This window comes from Opisthocomus hoazin, chromosome 8, assembly GCF_030867145.1.
Source record: "Opisthocomus hoazin isolate bOpiHoa1 chromosome 8, bOpiHoa1.hap1, whole genome shotgun sequence".
NCBI classification, from domain to species: Eukaryota; Metazoa; Chordata; class Aves; order Opisthocomiformes; family Opisthocomidae; genus Opisthocomus; species Opisthocomus hoazin.
Window position 1 is genome coordinate 3,864,738 of NC_134421.1, and position 20,061 is coordinate 3,884,798.

The 20,061-nt window shown below is 47.0% G+C and overlaps 1 long non-coding RNA gene across 2 annotated transcripts; it reads right to left on the bottom strand.

Annotated features, from left to right (window-relative positions):
• Positions 1-4,715: 4,715 nt before the first annotated feature.
• LOC142362184 (uncharacterized) lies at positions 4,716-18,010 on the bottom strand. 2 transcript variants are annotated; one of them, XR_012764776.1, is made up of 4 exons: positions 17,632-18,010; positions 12,755-12,963; positions 7,530-7,718; positions 4,716-6,483 (listed from the first exon to the last, which is right to left on the bottom strand). It is a non-coding gene; the product is annotated as an uncharacterized LOC142362184 (long non-coding RNA). The 2 variants fall into 2 exon arrangements; XR_012764777.1 differs by having other exon boundaries at positions 4,716-6,514.
• Between the last annotated feature and the right edge of the window lie 2,051 nt (positions 18,011-20,061).

Consider the following 20,061-nt stretch of genomic DNA (forward strand, 5'->3'; position numbering starts at 1 on the left):
GAAAGTAATTGGATGTGTAGGATAAGATCAGTTGCTCGTTAGCTTTAGGAAAGAAGGTCAATGTGCCGCAGAGATTACACAGCGATGGACTAGAGAAGCCAGCTTCAGTCATGGAACACCTCTCGGAAAGGAAGGCTGAGGAATGCTGGAACCAGCAACAGGTGAATAAATCAGATTTCACAAAGGGGCATATTAGTTAGAATTGCACCCGGTTCATTGGAAGAACCCGGAGGGTCTTAGGAAGTGCGTTGCTTCAAGGCTATGCTATCCTGCAAGTCGTTTTTTCATATGGATACCCTGGGGCTACCTGGCTGCTACCTGGCAGCTGAGGGCTCTGGCGACAGGGTGCTTCCTCCCATGGCCAGCACTGCGTTACACAAGCTGCTGCTGCACACCCCAGTGACTTCTAACTTTTGCAAATGCTTCTTAAAGATGCAGTTCTCCCTTTACACTCCAGCTCCATTGTCTTCTGTGTTTTCTTCACAAGATTCTAGTTTCAGTTTTCTTGTATAGAAACTTACTCCTTTTCACCTCCGTGTTCAATCCTGCCTGGCAAACTGGTTCCCATTCCTGCTTTTCTTGTGTAGCCAGTGCCAGGCACCTTTTCCAATTCCCAGCCAGTTTTAATCTCTTCACTCAGTCCTCACCTCACCAGAATTCTTGATTCTACTTTCTCCTCTCCATTCCCCCCATTTTGCCCCCCCCCTCTTTCTGCATTTTCAGCAGACATTTCATTCTTCTGTAACATTCAAGGGAAAGAGGAAAGGGAGCCATGAAAGTAAGCAGAAATAGTTACTGTGCCTGGGAGCCGCCATTACAAGCTTAGTCAGATTTCACCTGTGTAGCTCCAGGCCAAACAGAGTACATTTAATTAAAGCTCTTGTTAACACCTGTAAGATCTGCGAGGGAACAGTGTTGTGCTCCCTGGCAGAAGCATCTTTGGAGAATTTACTAGTTCAGCTGAAAGAGCTCCCTGCGGAGCGTGTGCCGACTGCCTGTGTGTAAGCACGCTGCACAAAAGCCACTCCTTGACAGCAAAGCTGAAATTCCTGTTCCCAGGCTGCAGGTTTCCGGAATTTCAGTGAAAACACAAGAAGGGTCCCCGTGAGCTGCTTGTTTTTTCAGTCCCGTTGCTGAAAATGGCTAATCCAGTGGGTCTCAACTCAGTTTCAGGCAGACAGCTAGAGTGGAAGATTTCGTCTGGAACTGAAAAAGCTGTGAAAGCAAAAGCAAATTGAAAGAAAAAAAAAAAATGGGGAGTGCTGGGCAACCTTAGCAATAAGAGGGGCCAGCTGAGATGGAGAAAATTCTGATGAAGTTCAACAAGGGCAAGTGCAGGGTCCTGCATCTGAGGAGGAAGAATCCCATGTACCAGTACAGGCTGGGGCTGACCTGCTGGAGAGCAGCTCTGTGGAGAGGGACCTGGGTGTGCTGGGGGACAACAGGGTGACCATGAGCCAGCAGCGTGCCCTGGGTGCCAAGAAGGCCAATGGGATCCTGGGGTGCATCAAGAGGAGTGTGGCCAGCAGGGCGAGGGAGGTTCTCCTGCCCCTCTGCTCTGCCCCAGTGAGGCCCCATCTGGAGTACTGTGTCCAGTTCTGGGCTCCCCAGTTCAAGAAAGATGAGGAGCTACTGGAGAGAGTCCAGCGGAGGGCTACGAGGATGGTGAGGGGACTGGAGCATCTCTCCTATGAGGAGAGGCTGAGGGAGCTGGGCTGGTTCAGTCTGGAGAAGAGAAGGCTGAGAGGGGACCTGATAAATGCTTCTAAATATCTGCAGGGTGGGTGTCAGGAGGATGGGGCCAGACTCTTTTCAGTGGTGCCCAGTGACAGGACAAGGGGCAATGGGCACAAACTGGAGCAGAGGAAGCTCCAGCTGAACATGAGGAAGAACTTCTTCCCTCTGAGGGTGACGGAGCCCTGGCACAGGCTGCCCAGGGAGGCTGTGGAGTCTCCTTCTCTGGAGATATTCAAGCCCCGCCTGGACAAGGTCCTGTGCAGCCTGCTCTGGGTGACCCTGCTTCAGCAGGGGGGTTGGACTGGGTGACCCACAGAGGTCCCTTCCAACCCCAAACATTCTGTCATTCTGTGAAAGATGCTGTGATCCAAGCAGCAGCACCTGCTTCTGTTAGGTTGTCCTGGCTCAGGACCTCGTCAAACCTCAGCTGTGAAAGGGGAAACACCGCAGAGCAGGTGTCCATATGGCATTTCTTTTGTGTGTGCGTGCATGAGTGAAAATTTCAAAAGAAAGTCACTAATTTCCAAGGGTGAGATTAAAGGGAATGTTTGCCCATCAATGCTTTGCAACAGAGACTGGCATGTGAAAGCGGATTTGTTATTTGTGTCAGAAGCTTTTCTTTCACTGACCCTATGAAAAAAGTTTGCCTACTCGTGCGTCTTGGGAGTTGCAGCTCACACCTGTGCTTGTTAGCTTTTTTGGCAGCTAAACACTGCAGAGTTTGGGTGCAGAGAACATGCAGACTGTCAGGCTTCGAATGGCCGCTGCGGCCTGCTGCAAGAACTGTCCTCGTTTTCGGGACGGGACTCGTTCTTCTGCGTTTTCTGTGTTTCTGCTACTGAGCACATGGGCAAGACGATGCTTGCAGAGGAGGTAAAAGGGAGAAAGATAATCTATGGGACAGAAGAGTAGTCTAAGTGATAGACTATTGGGGAAACCTTGGAAATTTGATGTTAAAATATTAGCGAGCTTGTAAAATTAGGCACTGAAAAGTTAGAAAAGAGTAGAAGTAAATTTTCCTTTAAAACCAATACTAATTCAGTTCATTTTATGTCTGTCTATTGGCATTTTGATAAACTGATAAATTAACACATTTAGAGTGTTCTTTTCTCCATGAAACCCCTCCCTTCCCCCTCTTTTGGTCTGTGCCTGGCATGGATGTGGCCTTAGAACAAAACTGGATTGTGCATTAAAACAGTTCATGAGTTCAGGACTCATACCTAGTTTTTGCAGGATTTAGAAGACTTACAGTGAATGAGCAAAATAACTGCAGGAAAAGATGTTTTTATGGATAATGCAAGTGAACACTGACTCTAAGCTAAATTTATCCCTGTCTCTGCTACAAAATTCTGAAGAACTTACATGGATATGATGATCCTCGTTTTCTAGAAGGCTTAGGGTCTGGTTGTAGATACAGAACATTCACAGCTGCAAGTAGCATAAACAGGAGGGATGCTTTGAGCACAATATAGTCCTCGCATGCAGAATATTCTGGAGAATGAGGCATTAAGTGTTTCAGATTACACACTCAAAGTTAGTAGCATATGTGACAATTTCTCGGCGTCTTAACTTTTGCCTGAAGAAAAAGGGGATAATCCCACCTCCACCATTCAGAGGAATGCTGATAAAAAGCTGCCAGGTGTATTTCCCCTTTCAAAACCAAACTTTCTGTGTCCAAAACAGACCTTTAGTTTTGGTAGTCTGTGGAAAAATGTTTTCGTTTTCCTAAACATAGAGTTCTGCGATGGGAAGAGTTCATTATGAATAGGAACCACAGCACTGCACGTGCTCACCATCCCGCACGAGGATTAACCACACGATGCTGCGAGCCAGGTTTGGTGCCTTCACCTGCTCCTCTGGCAGAGCCCAGGTAGTCCAGTGCTGCTTTGCTTCCCAAGAAGTGGCTATAAATTGCTCAGTGACCCCGTCCTTCCATCGCAGCCCTGAAGAGCTCTTCGATGCTGCTCCATTAAAATATTATTCTGTTATGTTGTATTTCTCTGTTACAGCATTTTAATGCCATGGTTTTCATCTCCATTAAAGTAGCTTTCCAATTGTTTTTTAAAACCTTCCTCAAACATCTGGGGTCCTCCTTTTTCAGATTTCTGAGTCCTTACACAAACACATTTTCTTCTCAGAGAATTTGATTTGCTTGCTTGTTGAGCGACTCAGCAGCAGGATCCTTAATCACTAACTGCTCCAGTCTCTGTGTAGCAGAGAATCTCCTGGCATCTCACAAGCAGGAATCTCTGGCTGGCTGTACCCTTACGGCCACAGGTGCATGGCTCAAAAATGCTGAAGTCAAATAAATCTGAAAAGTATAACAGCCTGACTTGGTTGTTTTCTTTATCCAGTTGGTCATCTTAGGTTTAGATATTAATGATCTGGACAGCTAGAAGCTTTCCTGCCTTTTACCCTACGACCAATAAACCCTAACTCCTCTAGAGAAGCTAATGGATTTTTATTATTCCCAGAGAAATACTAATGACAGATTTATTTCCTTCTTATTGCCACCTAAAGACCTTTGATCTCAGGCTTTTCAGGTGCTCCCGTAGAAAATATTTTCACTTGTGTTTCACTTTGAATCTTACTTTGTCACAGCTGCATTCTGGGACTCAGTTAAAGTCTTTGTTTCAGACCATCTCTGCAATCTGGCACCTTTCTCTGCATCATTACCCAATATATTGTGAGGAAAGAACAAAGCAGGCCCCTTTCTGACTTCTTCTCATTAGAAAGAAAGGATGAGTGGCAGACAAATTGACGTTCCTGGAGTATGTCTGTGACCTGACGTCAGGACTGCATTTCTGTGGCTTCATTTTGTTTCTTCTGCAAGTTCTGAGTAATTTATATATAAAATGTTATGCACCTGCATGTAACTCGATAAAAAAAGGGGCAGAATTTGGCAACTTCACAAAGGGCTATTGCAAGATTCAGTCAGGGGGGAAAAAATACCCAAAAGAAGAGGGCTTGAAGACTGTAGAGATTTTTATTATCAGTTAGCTTATTTCATGACTCTCTGTTCCTGTAAAAATTCACAATTTACATGAAATAATACAGTATTTCTTTGAGGAAGATGTTAACAGAAGTTTAAAATGTATGACAAGTAAGAAATGATAGAAAAAAGAAGTAAAACAGAGACCCAAAACATCCCTCTGATAGCTTTAGTAAAGTGGAGCTGTTTTCTAAACATGTACATGTGTGTGCTTAATTTTATGTTGCTCGCTTTCCCACAAAATAAAATAATACTGATCACACGAATGCAAAGTTTAAATAATTGTAGGATAGGGCATCTGTTTCTTGAAGACCTCCAATGATTTCTTGTGGAATTCAAAGTATGAAAAAGAATTTTGATCATAGTCCTTCATTTTCCTACCTTTTAATAAAATCCAAGGTATTTATTAATTTGCATTCCAAAAAGATCTTATATTTCTATTGCAACCATGATTTTCTTAGACTCACTAGTAAATAAATCGCTCATAAATCTATCAGTATCTTTAAAAAAATAGATATTGATTTTATCAGAAACAGGATGATTGTTGACAATTTCTAACAGGGCTGAAACCATCCCAGCAACTTCATAAAACTCTTAGACAGCTAGCAGCATGCATTTATCCAGGAATCCTGACAACTTGGGTCTTGATATTTTTTGTGCTATTAAAATGAAATAAATGTTGGACTTGGTTTTCATCACCTGCCTCTCCTGACTCCCATTTTCATTTACTCTCAATATTAGTTATGAACAGTAGTTCAAATGTTCCCTCTTAAAATGTCTGCGTAGAAACTAATCTGTATTTCTCTAACCTTATTAAATTTTGCCACAAGAAGCAAGCTTTCACTTGGACCAATTTGATAAGTGCTTTGCATTTTTATGTTGGCCGTGTTGATATGAGTGCAGTCGTTCACACAAGTGTCAGAACACGGCAGCCGGGAGCCACAGGGAGCATAAACTGCCGTTGAGCCTGTAAATTATTTTTTTGTTCAGGACACTAATTTAACATGTGCATAAGCCCATGCATAACTTTGAGCATTTGACTAATCCCGCTGACTTCATTAAGACAATATACTCTACATATTTCATTTTTATTAAAAATTCATATTGAAAAGCATGGGTTTTTTTTGCATTTGCTGTTTTGCCGCTCACAAGAATTGTGCTCTTAATGGGACTGTTCATCTTCTTAAGAGGAGCAGTAAGTGCTTTGTTGAGATAAAAATCTTGACAGCTTTCCAGCACACTCTTTGTCTGCTAATGGAAAAATTACATGAAGGAACTTTACTTAAAGTGTTTATGAATAATTGTTTTAATTATTATTGTAATAATCTGTATTATTATGTTTTAAAAGTTATGAATACTGCTCAATTCAGAGATCCTGGTTAAAAAAAAAAGGAAAACAAAAACCTAGTGTTTCTGCAGCACTTTGAACATGCAGAAATGGAGTTACAAAAAAGCAATGAATAACGTTGTCCGAAGCATACCGCTGTTATACCTTCTAGAGCCAATGGAATATGAGGAATGTTTTCTGGTAAGAAAAACCAGAACCAGCTCTGCAGCTTGCCGGAACAGAGGAGAATAGTTTCTCTAAATTGTTTCCAAATTTCCTGTTTTTCAGCCAACTGTATACTAGCACAACTGAAGAGAAAAACCTGTGAAATAATCGGAGCCTTCAGCCTCCAGTCAAGCTAATGGCAGCAGAGTGTTTTCAGATCCTCAGAAAAGCAGACCAGCATCATACTCCTGCACTACCACTGCTGATGAGAAAACAAAGAGCCACGAGTGAGCCTGGGAGAGAGGCAGAGATTTAGTGACCATCCCACAGCTTGGAAGGAAACTTAGAAAAAACCACAACAAAGCATAACCTTGCAATCTTCTCTTACAGTAAGGTTGAAAGGCAGCATGAACAGATGTGGTTATCTTTGCGTTTCAGTGATAAATAAATGTGCATTCATTTCACAGACTAAAACGACCTAGATGGATTCAAGAGTCGACAGCATGATCCACAGGACTGTTAGCAGAAATCAGAAAAAATTTCCCATTTGAATGCTGCCCTGTCTTACACGCTGAGGTTATGGCCACACTGTCCTTGCCACCAGCATGTCAGCAAGAGGACAGGATCCTGGACCACGCTGGATGCCTGGATCATGGCCACGCTTCCCAGGCCTTGGAGTCCTTTGGAACCACTTGAATTACTGGGTGTTACGTGCAGGGACATGAGCTGATGAACGCTAGCTGTTTTGCACTGGTTTCCTTCCCCAGGCAGCCAGCTGCACGCACCAAGGCAGAGGCTGGGCGCACCCCGGCACAGGCTGTGTGGCTGGTGAGTGGATCGGATCCCACAGGCAGAACGAGGAGCCAGTCTGGCTTAACGCCCTTCCAGTCCCAGAGGGTAGGCAGGACTCCTGGTAGCCCTAGACTAAGCAGACGACTCCAGAGCCTCCACTTCCAGAAATGCTGAGCCACCTACAGCTCGCTCTGACGGCTGTGGGAACCACAAATGCTCAGCCACTCTGAAAATAAAGCCAAAAGCCCCTGCGTCTGTAAATATTTGTTCACGGGCTTAACTTTAAGTATATAAGTAAGCCTGCAAGACAGCATCCAGCCTTCATTGAAGCCATTGGAAATTTTGCCATGGGCTTCTCAGAGGTCAGTATTCTGCCCCTCACTCCTACTGTACTTCTCGCATATAGAGAGCAGGCTTAAATTTGACTTATCTGCTCAAAAAAAATCCCAACCCTGAATATTTGGATGTATTTTATGAGAGAGATTGTAAATTAAAAGCTTCCACGATACACCTTACCTTGCCATAATGCCTACCCGTGATGCTGCTGTTAGTTTCACACTGCCAAAGGTTTACTTAGTTTCAGCTCTGCATTTTAGTTTGCTCCTGTCAGAGGTTTCTTTTGCTGTGTAGTTCAAGTATATTACACCATTACAGAAAGGTCCCCAGAATGGTGGCTGACTGAAGTTCGGTGGATACTTCTGCTCTCTGCAAAGAAACAGAACAGAGAAATGTACAGTAAAAACTCAGAGGATCTTAAATATCCATGAAAAACTGTACTACCTTGATTTTATAAAGATACTCAGATATGATGGCCATATGAAATGCAAATATAACTGTTCTTTTATACTTCTTATTTGTCTGTCTTCAGTGGCTCACAGGTTGAGTCTCAATCTATCTTACTTAATAGATGTGGGGGGTTTTTCAAACAAGACAGGGGATTCACAGACCTGGCACATTCCCAAATATACAAGGGCCCCAAGCAGGGCAATACTGTACTGCTCAGCTCGTCTTCTGCTCTTTGCTTTACACTTTAAACCGTGGGATGTAACACAGAAAGCACGACATGCCAAACACCAACAATTACGAATGACCCTCAGGGTGGAACCTAAATTGGTTGCCTAAATTTCCAGTGCAACTTAAAGCAAATGTTTTTATGAAGCTTCTCCCACCCAGCCTCGCAGCAAATGACCTTTTTCACAGCTAATCAAGATATGATTATTTAGTCTGAAATTCTATATACAGAATTCATCTTCAAGTAGAAACATTATAGGATATTAATGGGCTACAAAACATTTCTAATCTTTTTTTTTTTCATGTTTAGTTGATGTTACTGTTGCAATTAGGAACACCATTCAAGCCCGCAGGTACAGTTGAACAGAACTTTACATGGGAACTTCCCTTGAAAACTGGTGTCAAGGATAAAAAAATTACATAAAGTAGCAGACTGAATTTTAGCAAATTGATCAGATTCCTTCTCAGCCTTCCGAACAGCCTGCCCCTCCAAACACACAGGGGAAGAAGAAGTTGCTGTTCTGCTACATTGCAGCTATGGGAAGCAGAACACGTGCTCTGCTCTGCGTCTGGCGAGGTGGGGGCTATTCACATTTGGTAGCTTGAGAAGAAACAGGGGTGTTTCTGAGTGGATGCTTTTTATGTGATTACAATATTGCCAGTCCAGCAAAGCACAGACTGAAGTGCACAAGAAATGCAATTGACACCAATTTAATTTAAGAAAACTTTTTTTGTGAATTTTTAGTTTCTTTAGACTTTTTTTAAAGTGTACTGGTTAGCTAATAAGTGGTTTGTTAGGCTCATGTTGATCGTTGTTCCAGCAAATCCTCTAAGTGCAGCATTCAGACAGAGCTCAGTTAATTTCATCCAGCACCTTTTATGGGAATCTCATGGCTGCCCAGAAGTTTCCCACCCTAGGAGAGAACGCTTGTGGTGATGGGTAGCATCCTGATGAGGGAGGGAAGCGAAACTATTTTTTTAATCATTTGTTGATTAGTTTCATCATGTTTCCTTTTCTATTCTATTCCATTGTCCTTAGGGGGTAACACCTATGTCCAACACTTTCTCATTGACGCTTCTTCTTTCTAATAGCCTCGGGGCTACCTGCTTCCCTTCTTCATCAGACAATTACACAATATGAAGTGCGTAGCATGCAGATGAAAGTGCTGCGAAGGAAAGGATGTCTTGAACTCATTATTTGGAGAGATATGTAACAATGAACTATTTGTGATGCTGTTGGAATAACATATGAAATAAATTAAGTGGAACTCACTTTGCCATTTTGCATATGATAATGGAGAGTTTAAAAGCAATGTCTTAAAAAATTATGAAGTTGATTGAAATTATTATACATTTATTTTCTACCTCATACATTAATAAGAGAGTTGTGACAGTGATTTCTAAATAGATAATAGAGAAGGATGAACTAACACACATGCTTTAAAACCATGATTTGAAAATTTCCCACTCTGTTGCATAGTCATGAGGCCTGTTACTTGCACATTTAATTACCTTTGAACACTTTTAGCCCAGTGAATGATCATAATTATTAAATAAATATACTGAAGACTAAATAATTTTTTCTTGTTATCTAGATACTAAGGCAAGTAGAAGTGGTGATGAATGTGTGGGGTTTTTAAAGCCAAATGTTTTATTTATTCTGTTGGGCGTAAGTTTTCAACTAATTTGAAAATTTTAATGAGTTTACAGCTTAGAACAGATGTCAGAAAGACAGTCTTAAAAACAGAAATCTCATTTTCCCTTGTGTTGGGTTGCTCACAACAGCCAATGTATTTAAAAGGGCTATAGCTGAAAGCATGCAGTAGTGGTCAGACAATACCCACAATTAATTTGTATGTTTGTTTTGTGGGTGGTGTTTTTTTTTTTATTAAAACCCTCCCAAGCTTTCAGAAAACCTGAAATAAAACAAATTTTGAAATTAGGTAGAAGTTCCAAGGGTTCCACAGGATCTCAAGTACTGGATAATCCTTTACCATCTAATCTCACACTACAGCCAATAGCCCTTACTGACAAGCCGTTTTACTTATGTTGATTTTAAGACATTTCCGTAAATATTTTAAAGCTCTGTGCTAGACAGCTCTAATTCTACAGGGTTTGTGGTCTGATCCATCCCCCAAATGGTTACACACGGGGGCTATGATGTGTTTCCAGATTCAAGTCCTAAATTTGGTAGCTCTAAAGTTACTTCTGGTAACAGGCAAAACACTGGAAAAGACAGAGCAGAAATGACAGTACAGCGTCAGTCCCGTGATTACCAAGCCAGAACTGGGATGGGACCTTCTGCGTGCGCTGCCATCACTGGGTCTCCCTTCCCACAGCCCTCTCCCTCAGTACCCTCGCCTCCGGCAGCTGAAGCATGACAAATAGCTGGTGACAAGCTTGTAATGGCTTCCTGGACAGTAACATCTCAGACAATTCATCCGCTCACCAATGCACATGCATCAATGCCCTAACAATGTTGTAACAGTAAAAATACACAGTTAGAGCGTTCAGCCCACTGAGTATCTGCTCTCTGTGTTTTGGTGGGCTTTGTTTGCGTGTATGTTATGGAAGTGGTTAAGAAAAACTGATATAACTCACTCTTGTAACACAGCAAGAATGCCCTTTCGGTGGGAAATGTGATATTGTTGTAACCCTATTGCATTTTTAGAAATATTAACCTAGCTCTTTAATAGCTCATGCTCTCAGACATAGATGCAATCAGGGGCAAAGGAATTAATGAGGGAAGGGAAGGGAAGGGAAGGGAAGGGAAGGGAAGGGAAGGGAAGGGAAGGGAAGGGAAGGGAAGGGAAGGGAAGGGAAGGGAAGGGAAGGGAAGGGAAGGGAAGGGAAGGGAAGGGAAGGGAAGAGGAAGGGAAGAGGAAGGGAAGAGGAAGGGAAGAGGAAGGGAAGAGGAAGGGAAGAGGAAGGGAAGAGGAAGGGAAGAGGAAGGGAAGAGGAAGAGACAGTTTAAAGTTGGGGGGGGCAGCTTTAAAGTTAGGAAGGGCCCTGGGTAAACTCCCCATCCTGTGTACATATGCGTGTAACTTACACGATTGCTGCACTGCAATAGCGGGCCCTGCGCACATAAATACTGATTTACTGTCTGTAAATTTCACATGTACATTTACAGCCACTTTAAAGGCCATTTGTGTTGTCAGCAGAGGGTACTGCAACCTGAGTGTAAACAGAAATCAGATTCTCGGTCTTTCTTGTCTTTTCAAATAGCTACTCATCTTCAAAGCGTATAAAAGGAGAGAAAAATGTGAAACAGAAAGAAGCAATTTTCATTTTGTTCCAGTTTAGACAAGGGCAGAGGTGACAGCACAATTCTGGAACTCTCTTCTCACTAGGTTTGGCCAATAACTTGGCGGTAATTGGCCAAACTAAACAAGGAGGCAGGCAATAATTTGCACAGTCTAAAACGCCATCTCCACTCTCATTACAGAATAGATGGCTGGGAGGGATGTCCTGGGCCATGGAGTGGGCTCCCCTGCAGCCACCGGCAGCCAGAAAGCATAATCCCTCATCTAAACATTGCCCTTTTACTTTGGCCAACTCATAGGCACATAATCTCCAAGTTTCTAAGAGAAATCTACCTCATGGTTCACAGCTTGCAGACATTGCTGCTTTTAACCTAATTGAAGCAATGTAGGAAACAGTGAAGAACTAATGTTGGAGAGTTGTCTTTCCTGAGATTTTTGTATTAGAAAATCAAATCTAATCTGACTATGTATCAGACTGCCAGAATCATCTTCCAAATTCCATGGCAGAAATTTCACCTCCACAACCTCTCCCTTGCCCCTCAAGGCCTACAAAAGTCTGAATTACATTTTCCTGCATGGATATTAAATCATTCCTATTTAGTTTTCCTTTTCCATTTTCCCTGCAGGTAAAAAAGGGGTCTGAAGAATCCCCAGAGATCACTGTGGATGGAGATTTTGCTCAAGGGAAGACGTGTGGGAAGCCAGCTACCTCCAACGCTGTCACTCCAGCGCATCTCTGCTGGGCTGCGTGCCCTCTCCGCAGCCCCACGCCGTCACCGCGCAGTCGCCTGCAGCTCTCAAGCTTCCTGTCTAAGCCTCGGAGCCGTACGTCGCGTGGTACAGGAGTTTGGAGTTTATCCTTTTGTTGCTAGTTTCCCTAGTTTCCTCTTCAGTCCTTATCTGCAGGGGCTCTGCTGTGCCTTCTCTTGTGTAATTTTTTTTTTGTCGTGGACTAATGAGTAAAGAACGAGATGGGCATGTGATGTGGGATTAAAATTTCAGAACACAATGGTGTTTGTATTTTAACCATTAGAGCACTGCTCGCTTCGGCACAAACAATACCCGAGGGTTGGCCTCTATAAATGATGAGAGGTGACGCCGAGGGGATGGGCTCTTCATCCATCTGCCTTCAAAGGAGCAGAAAGTGCCTGCCTAGCAAACGGCCCGTCTCACACGAAAGCTGCTAGCACACATGAGGCGAAGCTCCTGCTTCCTGCCTGCTGACAGAGGTCTTCCAGAAGCAAGAGACAACAGATGGTTACTGTATGCTAACACCACTGAAAATCTGTTCAGGTCCCAGTATTTCTCAGCTCTGCTTTAATTCTACCAGCCCAAGGATCTCCATATTCTCTCAGACCTTTCCTAAAAGGCACATTTGCCTCACCTGCAATAGGAACCTGCATTATACTAGTGCCGCAGCTTACATTTAGAAAAATAATCTTTTCCTTCACTTAGAAAACTTACTCTTTTCTGTTTCTTCCTTAAGAGCCACGTTTGCTCAGTCTTCCTGTATTGAAATCCACTTGGATACTGTCTGTCCCCATTTTCCATTTGGTCTTTGTCTTAAACATTCAACTTGTACCAAGATTCTTGTCTACTCCCAATGGTGCAGAGTCAGCAACAAAAACATTAGGATCCGTTATCACTCAGACTTCAAAAACATGTCCAACAGGCTAGATAGAAAGGACAGAAACATTAAAAGAGATGAAGCTGAGAGAAAGCAAGAAAAGGGGAGGGGGGGATCAGACTAAGAAGGTGATGTTACTTTGGGGAGCTAGTATACAACGTGATTAGATTTTACTCAGTTTTTCTTTCTAGGGTACCTTGACCTCTGTTTCATCACTATTTAAAAATTTCTAGAAGCTCTGTAACTTTTGACGATTACAAATTACAGAAAAAGGAGCAAAGGGGTTCCCATATTCCCTTTTTTATTTCAGCCCAGCGTAAAGGACGACAATAAATCCGCTGCCCCTTCAGGAGGTAAGCCAGCGTGTTAGCTGCAGCAGCTTCAGAAACAAATGCCCATCTTGTCTCCTCCTCCCACATTTCAGTCCCCACGGCTCCTCCCGCAGCAGCCCCTGGCCGGGCTGCGTGGCAGTAGGGGCAGGCCAAAACGCGAACGCGTACAGCACAGTCCCGCGGGTACAGCCGGTGACACCGGTGCACCGGCCGCCTGCGCAGCAGCCACCCTGCCCAGCACTGCACCGCAACCCCCGCCGAGTCCCCCAGCGCCGGTCTTTGGCACAGAGTCCCCTGACCCCCAGGGGCGTGAAGGCATCAGGCCATGGGGATTTTGATAGACAGAAAAAGGGGGATGCATTTGCCATTAATTATTTACATAGATCTAATTAGCTCCTCGTGAACTCATCCCATGCCACTGTTACAAGGTGGTAGCCTTTCTGTAAAGGATTCTGGCCACGGTTTGCTCTCCGATCCCTCACAAGGTGGCCTTGCCATGAAAGCAGTCCTTGCGAGGAGACATTACCGACTGCTCTGTGATGCTTCACCTGGATTCGATCCACTGCATTTTTCCGATTACTTAGTAAGGTTTCTCAAGCAGGGGGAAGACCTCCTCATACTAGATCAAAACTCTGCTTCAGTACCAAACTGCTGTGGAGTGCCACGGCCTAATTAAGGCAGTGTTAAGAAGTAGCAGTGCATGGCTACGATATCTCATTGGAATGGAGAAAAAGTTGCTGATCCCAGTTATGTCGTGTCTGAGAACCAGCTGTAAAACTCACAGCCATTTAATTTGCATCTGTCCTGCACCTGGGGAGGAACAACCTCATGCACCAGTACAGGCTTGGGACGGACCTGCTGGAGAGCAGCTCTGCGGAGAGGGACCTGGGTGTCCTGGTGGACGACAGGTTAACCACGAGCCAGCAGTGTGCCCTGGCTGCCAAGAAAGCCAATGGGATCCTGGGGTGCATGGAGAGGAGTGTGGCCAGCAGGGCGAGGGAGGTTCTCCTTCCCCTCTGCTCTGCCCTGGTGAGGCCCCATCTGGAGTACTGTGTCCAGTTCTGGGCTCCCCAGTTCAAGAAAGATGAGGAGCTACTGGAGAGAGTCCAGCGGAGGGCTACGAGGATGAGGAGGGGACTGAAGCATCTCTCCTACGAGGAGAGGTTGAGGGAACTGGGCTTGTTCAGCCTGGAGAAGAGAAGGCTGCGAGGGGACCTAATAAATGACTACAAATATCTGAAGGGTGGGTGTCAGGAGGATGGGGCCAAGCTCTTTCCAGTGGTGCCCAGTGACAGGACAAGGGGCAATGGGCACAAACTGAGGCACAGGAAGTTCCGTCTGAACATGAGGAAGAACTTCTTCCCTCTGAGGGTGACGGAGCACTGGCCCAGGCTGCCCAGGGAGGCTGTGGAGTCTCCTTCTCTGGAGATATTCAAGACCCGCCTGGACAAGGTCCTGTGCAGCCTGCTCTGGGTGACCCTGCTTCGGCAGAGGGGTTGGACTGGGTGACCCACAGAGGTCCCTTCCAACCCCTACTATTCTGTGATTCTGTGATTCTGTGAAAGAACTGGGTCTTTTGACTCCATTGAAATGGCCTGCATTGTTAAGCAGAATTTGGCTCTTGATACTTCTGGACTCTGCAAGCGACTGATGCCATGCATGCCTCCTGCATGTCCTACACTTTCACTTCTTGAAGATAAAAATCACAGCAGCTTAGGGGCAATGAAGAATGCCAGAGCCTCTTGATCTAGCAGCAAAGCCCACCTGCTGATTCATGACCCAATGTATACTCTCCCTAAAGCAGAGTTGAAAAAAGACTGTAGGTGAGTATAAGCTCTCTCACTGTTACAGAAGGTGGGGAAGACGTCATGGTCCCCAGTCAGCTCCCTTTCAGGCAGAAGGGGAGCCCAAAGATCATCTCTTGGAGACAAAGGGTCAAACTATGCCGCATTGGGCAGAGTCACCAGGGAGCAATTACTTCCCAGGTGTCAGAAGGTGAAACACTCATGAGATGCAGCGTTGCCGATCACCAGGGCATCACGCTGTTTCACGGGTTAAATACTTGGGAACAGACCTGGCATGTCTAGCATCTCAAGCCCAGCTTCTAAGAAAATTGCCCACCGCGTGTCCCAGCTTGCAGCAGTGCTGGGACCGTGGCCTGTTTTGCTGTGGAGGACAGACAAGCAGAGCGCTGCTCCCACAGCCTTGCAGGGCTGGCCCGTACTGAGAATAAAAGCACCATGGGCTGGTAGTACCATGAGCACAGCTACGGCTCTCGCGTCACGACACAGCGCTCTGGCAGCCATGAGAAAAGACAGACACGAGCATCACCCGCTGAGCTGCTTTCCCTGCTAAACCATCCTCCTAGAAGTAATTCCTCTGCACCTCCTACAGTCTCCAACTACTTTTAGTGGGCCAGATGTTCAGCCCAGCTACCTGTCTTGGATGAGACAAGGACACTAATTTACTCTGGCTGTGTTTTGAATCTGTATCAATATTCCGTGGCTTGATGGCTTGCTAGTTGCCTGCTGCAGGAGCACGTTTACTAGCATGTGTACTATTTGGGAGGAGCGTTGCCCCTGTGGTGCTTCCATCTCTGAAGCATTAAAGTGTGTTAAACTGTGCTCTGCTTCAGGGCAAATTGCTGGTTTGAGTTATTCTGTAATTAATATTTTCTAGCCATAAAGAATCTATCTAGTTAGGGGACAAAGAGAGCTACAGTGGCACCAGCCTCTTCAACAGCTTACCTCTGGGCAGGTGACAATCACGGAACTGTGTCCAGGGGGAGGAAGGGGCTGCCCAACTTGTGCCTTGTAAAGTGTGACAGCCTGGCAAGGCAATCACACAGATGACCAGGGGAACAAAAATGGAAGGAGAATTTAGAGAGGGAGTCTTTGTGCCTAGCAGGGTGGGGAGGGCGCAGGGAAATGGTGCTTGCAGAGTTTCAGCTGCTTTTCTTGGTTCCTAAGTGGTTATTTAAAGAACAAGTGATACCCAAGCAAAGGGTCTGCCAAGGTGTGAATTCTGGAATTTTATTCTCCCTCTCTACAGTTCAGAAACAACCTATCATGCCTTCAGCAAGGCATTTAATGATAGGCATTTCCATTTCCACACAAAACACTAACACCCTCACCTTACAGTGTTTTTAAGCCTGCCTGTTTTTGCCCTAGGCTGCCCACTAGAAGTGGCAGGCAACTCTGGGAAGGTGGCATGGAGTGATGGAGAGGGGGTGAGCAGAAGCTGCTCCATATCCATAACACAGGCCAGCTGAAGTCATCTAGAGAAAACACCCAGCCACTGCCACACAAGCTTTTGCCATCTCTTGCAAAACAGGCTGGGAGCACTGCTCCTTTCCTTACCCCCCTTGCCATTTTCTAGTTCTTCAGATGTAGCAGAAGGATGAAGAAAGAGACAACACCAGGCCAGCAGGAGCATGCTCGAGAAGGCACAGTGGCTCTCTGACCTGTCAACCGCTACTCCACACGCACATCGATCAGTCGGAGGACACAACACAGCCCAACTGAACAGTCGGCATCCTGTGGTGTTCAAAATCATGCTGGCTACCTGGGATCAGCCCTTGATCTGTGCTGAGCGCTATCTAGGCTCACAACGCTTTCTGCTCCCTCTTCACATCTTCTCAAAAGCCTTGGAGCCATGATGACGCTCATAATAAAAACCACATAAGGAACAACTGACCATCATTAAAACAGAATACAAACATCCAAATAATTAAACTAGGACCGGAACAGTTGCTTGATTCTGCTGATGCCAGGTAAAATCTCTGAGAAGCAGATCTCAAAGACGCACCTCCCATAGCCCTGAAGCTGCTTCTTAATAGCTGCCACAGGTGTACATGTAACTGTGCCGACATTACCTACGGCCACAGCGGAGCCTTTCCGAGCCAGCCTGGTCCTCTCGGCTAGAGGTGCTCTGAAACTCCCTGGGGCCAAAGAGGCTCGAACGCTGCCTCTTCCTTGGCCTCTCGCCCTTGCTCCTCGTGTCCCCAGCGCTCTGTCTGGCCGTCCCTCCTCAGAAACAGGCCTTGCACTCAGTACCCCCCCAAGCTCCCTTGGTTTACGCACACCAAGTGGCTATTCTTCACAGGCAGGAGATCACAGAGACAGATTAAACACTTTCCTGAGGCGTGCCGATCCAAGCAACATCAGGGCTGCCTGTCCTACGTGGCGTTCCGCCGCTGTTCCCCCTTTCTCTTCCTCAGGGCTTGGCACAGGGCACACAGCGCTCTCGCATCCTTCTCTGAAGCGGGTCAGCAAGGAAGAGCAGCCACGCTCAGCCCCCCGAGGGCACCACCTGCCAGCCCCTCACAAGCCCAGCCAGTAGGTTTCCCCAGGTAAAAAAAAAAAACAACATTTTTTTCTTACTTCTTGGTCCCCTAATTCATCGCTGAGATGGAAAGCAGTTGTAGGCCCAGCCTCGCGCGCTGCTGCCACAGCGGAGAGGAGCACCGGCCCCTCCTGCCCGCACCCACCAGGGAGGAGGAGGGGGGGGGGGGTATTTACGCTCACTTTTCGCTGCTGGGGAGCAGGGCGGCCAGGCCGCGGAGGCGCAGCGCGGAGAGCCCGGCGCTGCCGGCTCACCCGGCGAGCGACGGGGCCGTGGTGGAGGGAGGGCAACGACGAGCTCCTCCACCCGTGTTGAGCCGGGGCCTGCCGCGAGGCGCCGCGACCGCCCAGCCGGGCAGGGGATACCGCCTGTAAAACCCGCGCCGGCGCCGGCAGCTCGGCCCGCACCGGCGCTGCCTCACGGCGCAGCCCCGCCCGCCAACGGCCGCAACCGCCGCACGGCCCCGCGGGGAGGGGCGGGGCCAGCGCCACCTCGCGGCCGCCGGGAGGGGCCAGGTCGAGCTCGGCCACGCCCCGCCGCGGCACCTGGCTGCGGGATGCGCTGCCGAGCGCCCCCTCACGGCGGCGGCGGGCCCGAAGGCGTGCTGCCCCCCCCCCCCTCCGAACCACAGCGTGGCCGGGGTTGGAAGGGACCTCTGTGGGTCACCCAGCCCAACCCCCTGCCGAAGCAGGGTCACCCAGAGCAGGCTGCACAGGACCTTGTCCAGGCGGGGCTGGAATATCTCCAGAGAAGGAGACTCCACAGCCTCCCTGGGCAGCCTGGGCCAGGGCTCCGTCACCCTCAGAGGGAAGAAGTTGTTCCTCCCCGGGGAACGAAGCGGGAAACAAGAGCCGAAGGGGAGCTGCGCCTCTGAGGGGGGCAATGACAGGACCAGCTGCTCTGACAACCTCGTCCTGATGACCTAAAAATGATGTTTCATACCCGCTGTGACAACCATTTAGAAGGGGCTTGCCTTTTTCTCGCGTGGTGTTGAAGCTGGATTTTTAGACGGCTTCAGAGGAGTTGTAACTGCTCAGTCACTGGGGCTGGGTGGCACCCGGTCATCTGCTCAGCAGGCAGGTTGTAGGCTCAGTGCTGTGGAAATCACAGAGGAAGAAATTTCCACATTGTGCAAATCAGAAAAAAATTACTCTTGATGTGGCACCAGACAAAAGCAAACAGAATCCGCCATTACTTGCTGCAGCGGCAGCGCTGGGCACTCAGCTCAGGCTCTAAAAATTGTGGCTGTCCTTCCTCCAGCAAAACACCTTCTTGTCACATGCCTTGTTTCTCCTCGTCTTCCGAGTCCTCTGTAAAGCACCTTTACAGTGCTTGAACTGCAAGGTATTTCAGCAGATGCCACGCTTGTCACCAACAGCTGGTCAGGTGAAGGGCAGGAGGGCTGTACCCCGGATTTTGCCACCTGATTTCATTTTACCTTGCTCTGAAGATGGCAGGTCTTGCCTCCCCAGTGCTCCCCGCAGGAGCTTCCTCCTCCGCAGCTTCAGCCCTCCATCAGGTTACCTGCCCCAGGAGGAAAGCCTTCTGGTCCATCAACACCGACCTTCTCAGCACCGAGACTGCCTAGGCAGTACCTGCAGTCACCGGCCTTCAGCAGCAGTGTAAGAGAGAGAAGGAAAAAGAATTCATTATTTGAAAAAGGGTGCAAGTTGCCGAGAGCGGAATACAAAGTTTACCTGCTTTAAACCACCTGGTTTTGGTGCACTTGCCTCTCCTCAGTGACTTTACATACAGCTTTTCATGCCCAAGGTATGTCTAGGGACCTACAGCAGATAACGTATGTCCAAAATTGACGCTATTGATACTAAAATCACGCAGTCTGTGCAGAACTTCCACTGAAATGATTTCTACATGAGTCTCTGCATCTCATTGCGCTCAATTTGTAAGAAAATCACCAGCGTATCAGCAGGAATAAATCACTATCTCCACTAAAGTCCAAAACAGCCTCTTGCAACGAGCCATCATGGTTAAGGTTGCGATGTTTTCCCCATTCTCAGGGAACAGCCTCATCTCCCTCCCAACTCAGTTACTCACCGCCGTCTCCTGCCAAGAGACCTTACTCCCACCAGTCTGCTGGAGCTCATCCAGCTGACAACGCCTGTCGTGGGAAGAGACGCTCCAGGCTCCAGCTTCAGTAGAGAATCACAGAATCACAGAATAGTAGGGGTTGGAAGGGACCTCTGTGGGTCACCCAGTCCAACCCCCTGCTGAAGCAGGGTCACCTACAGCAGGCTGCACAGGACCTTGTCCAGGCGGGGCTTCAATATCTCCAGAGAAGGAGACTCCACAGCCTCCCTGGGCAGCCTGGGCCAGGGCTCCGTCACCCTCAGAGGGAAGAAGTTCTTCCTCCTGTTCAGATGGAACTTCCTCTGCTTCAGTTTGTGCCCATTGCCCCTTGTCCTGTCACTGGGCACCACTGAAAAGAGCTTGGCCCCATCCTCCTGACA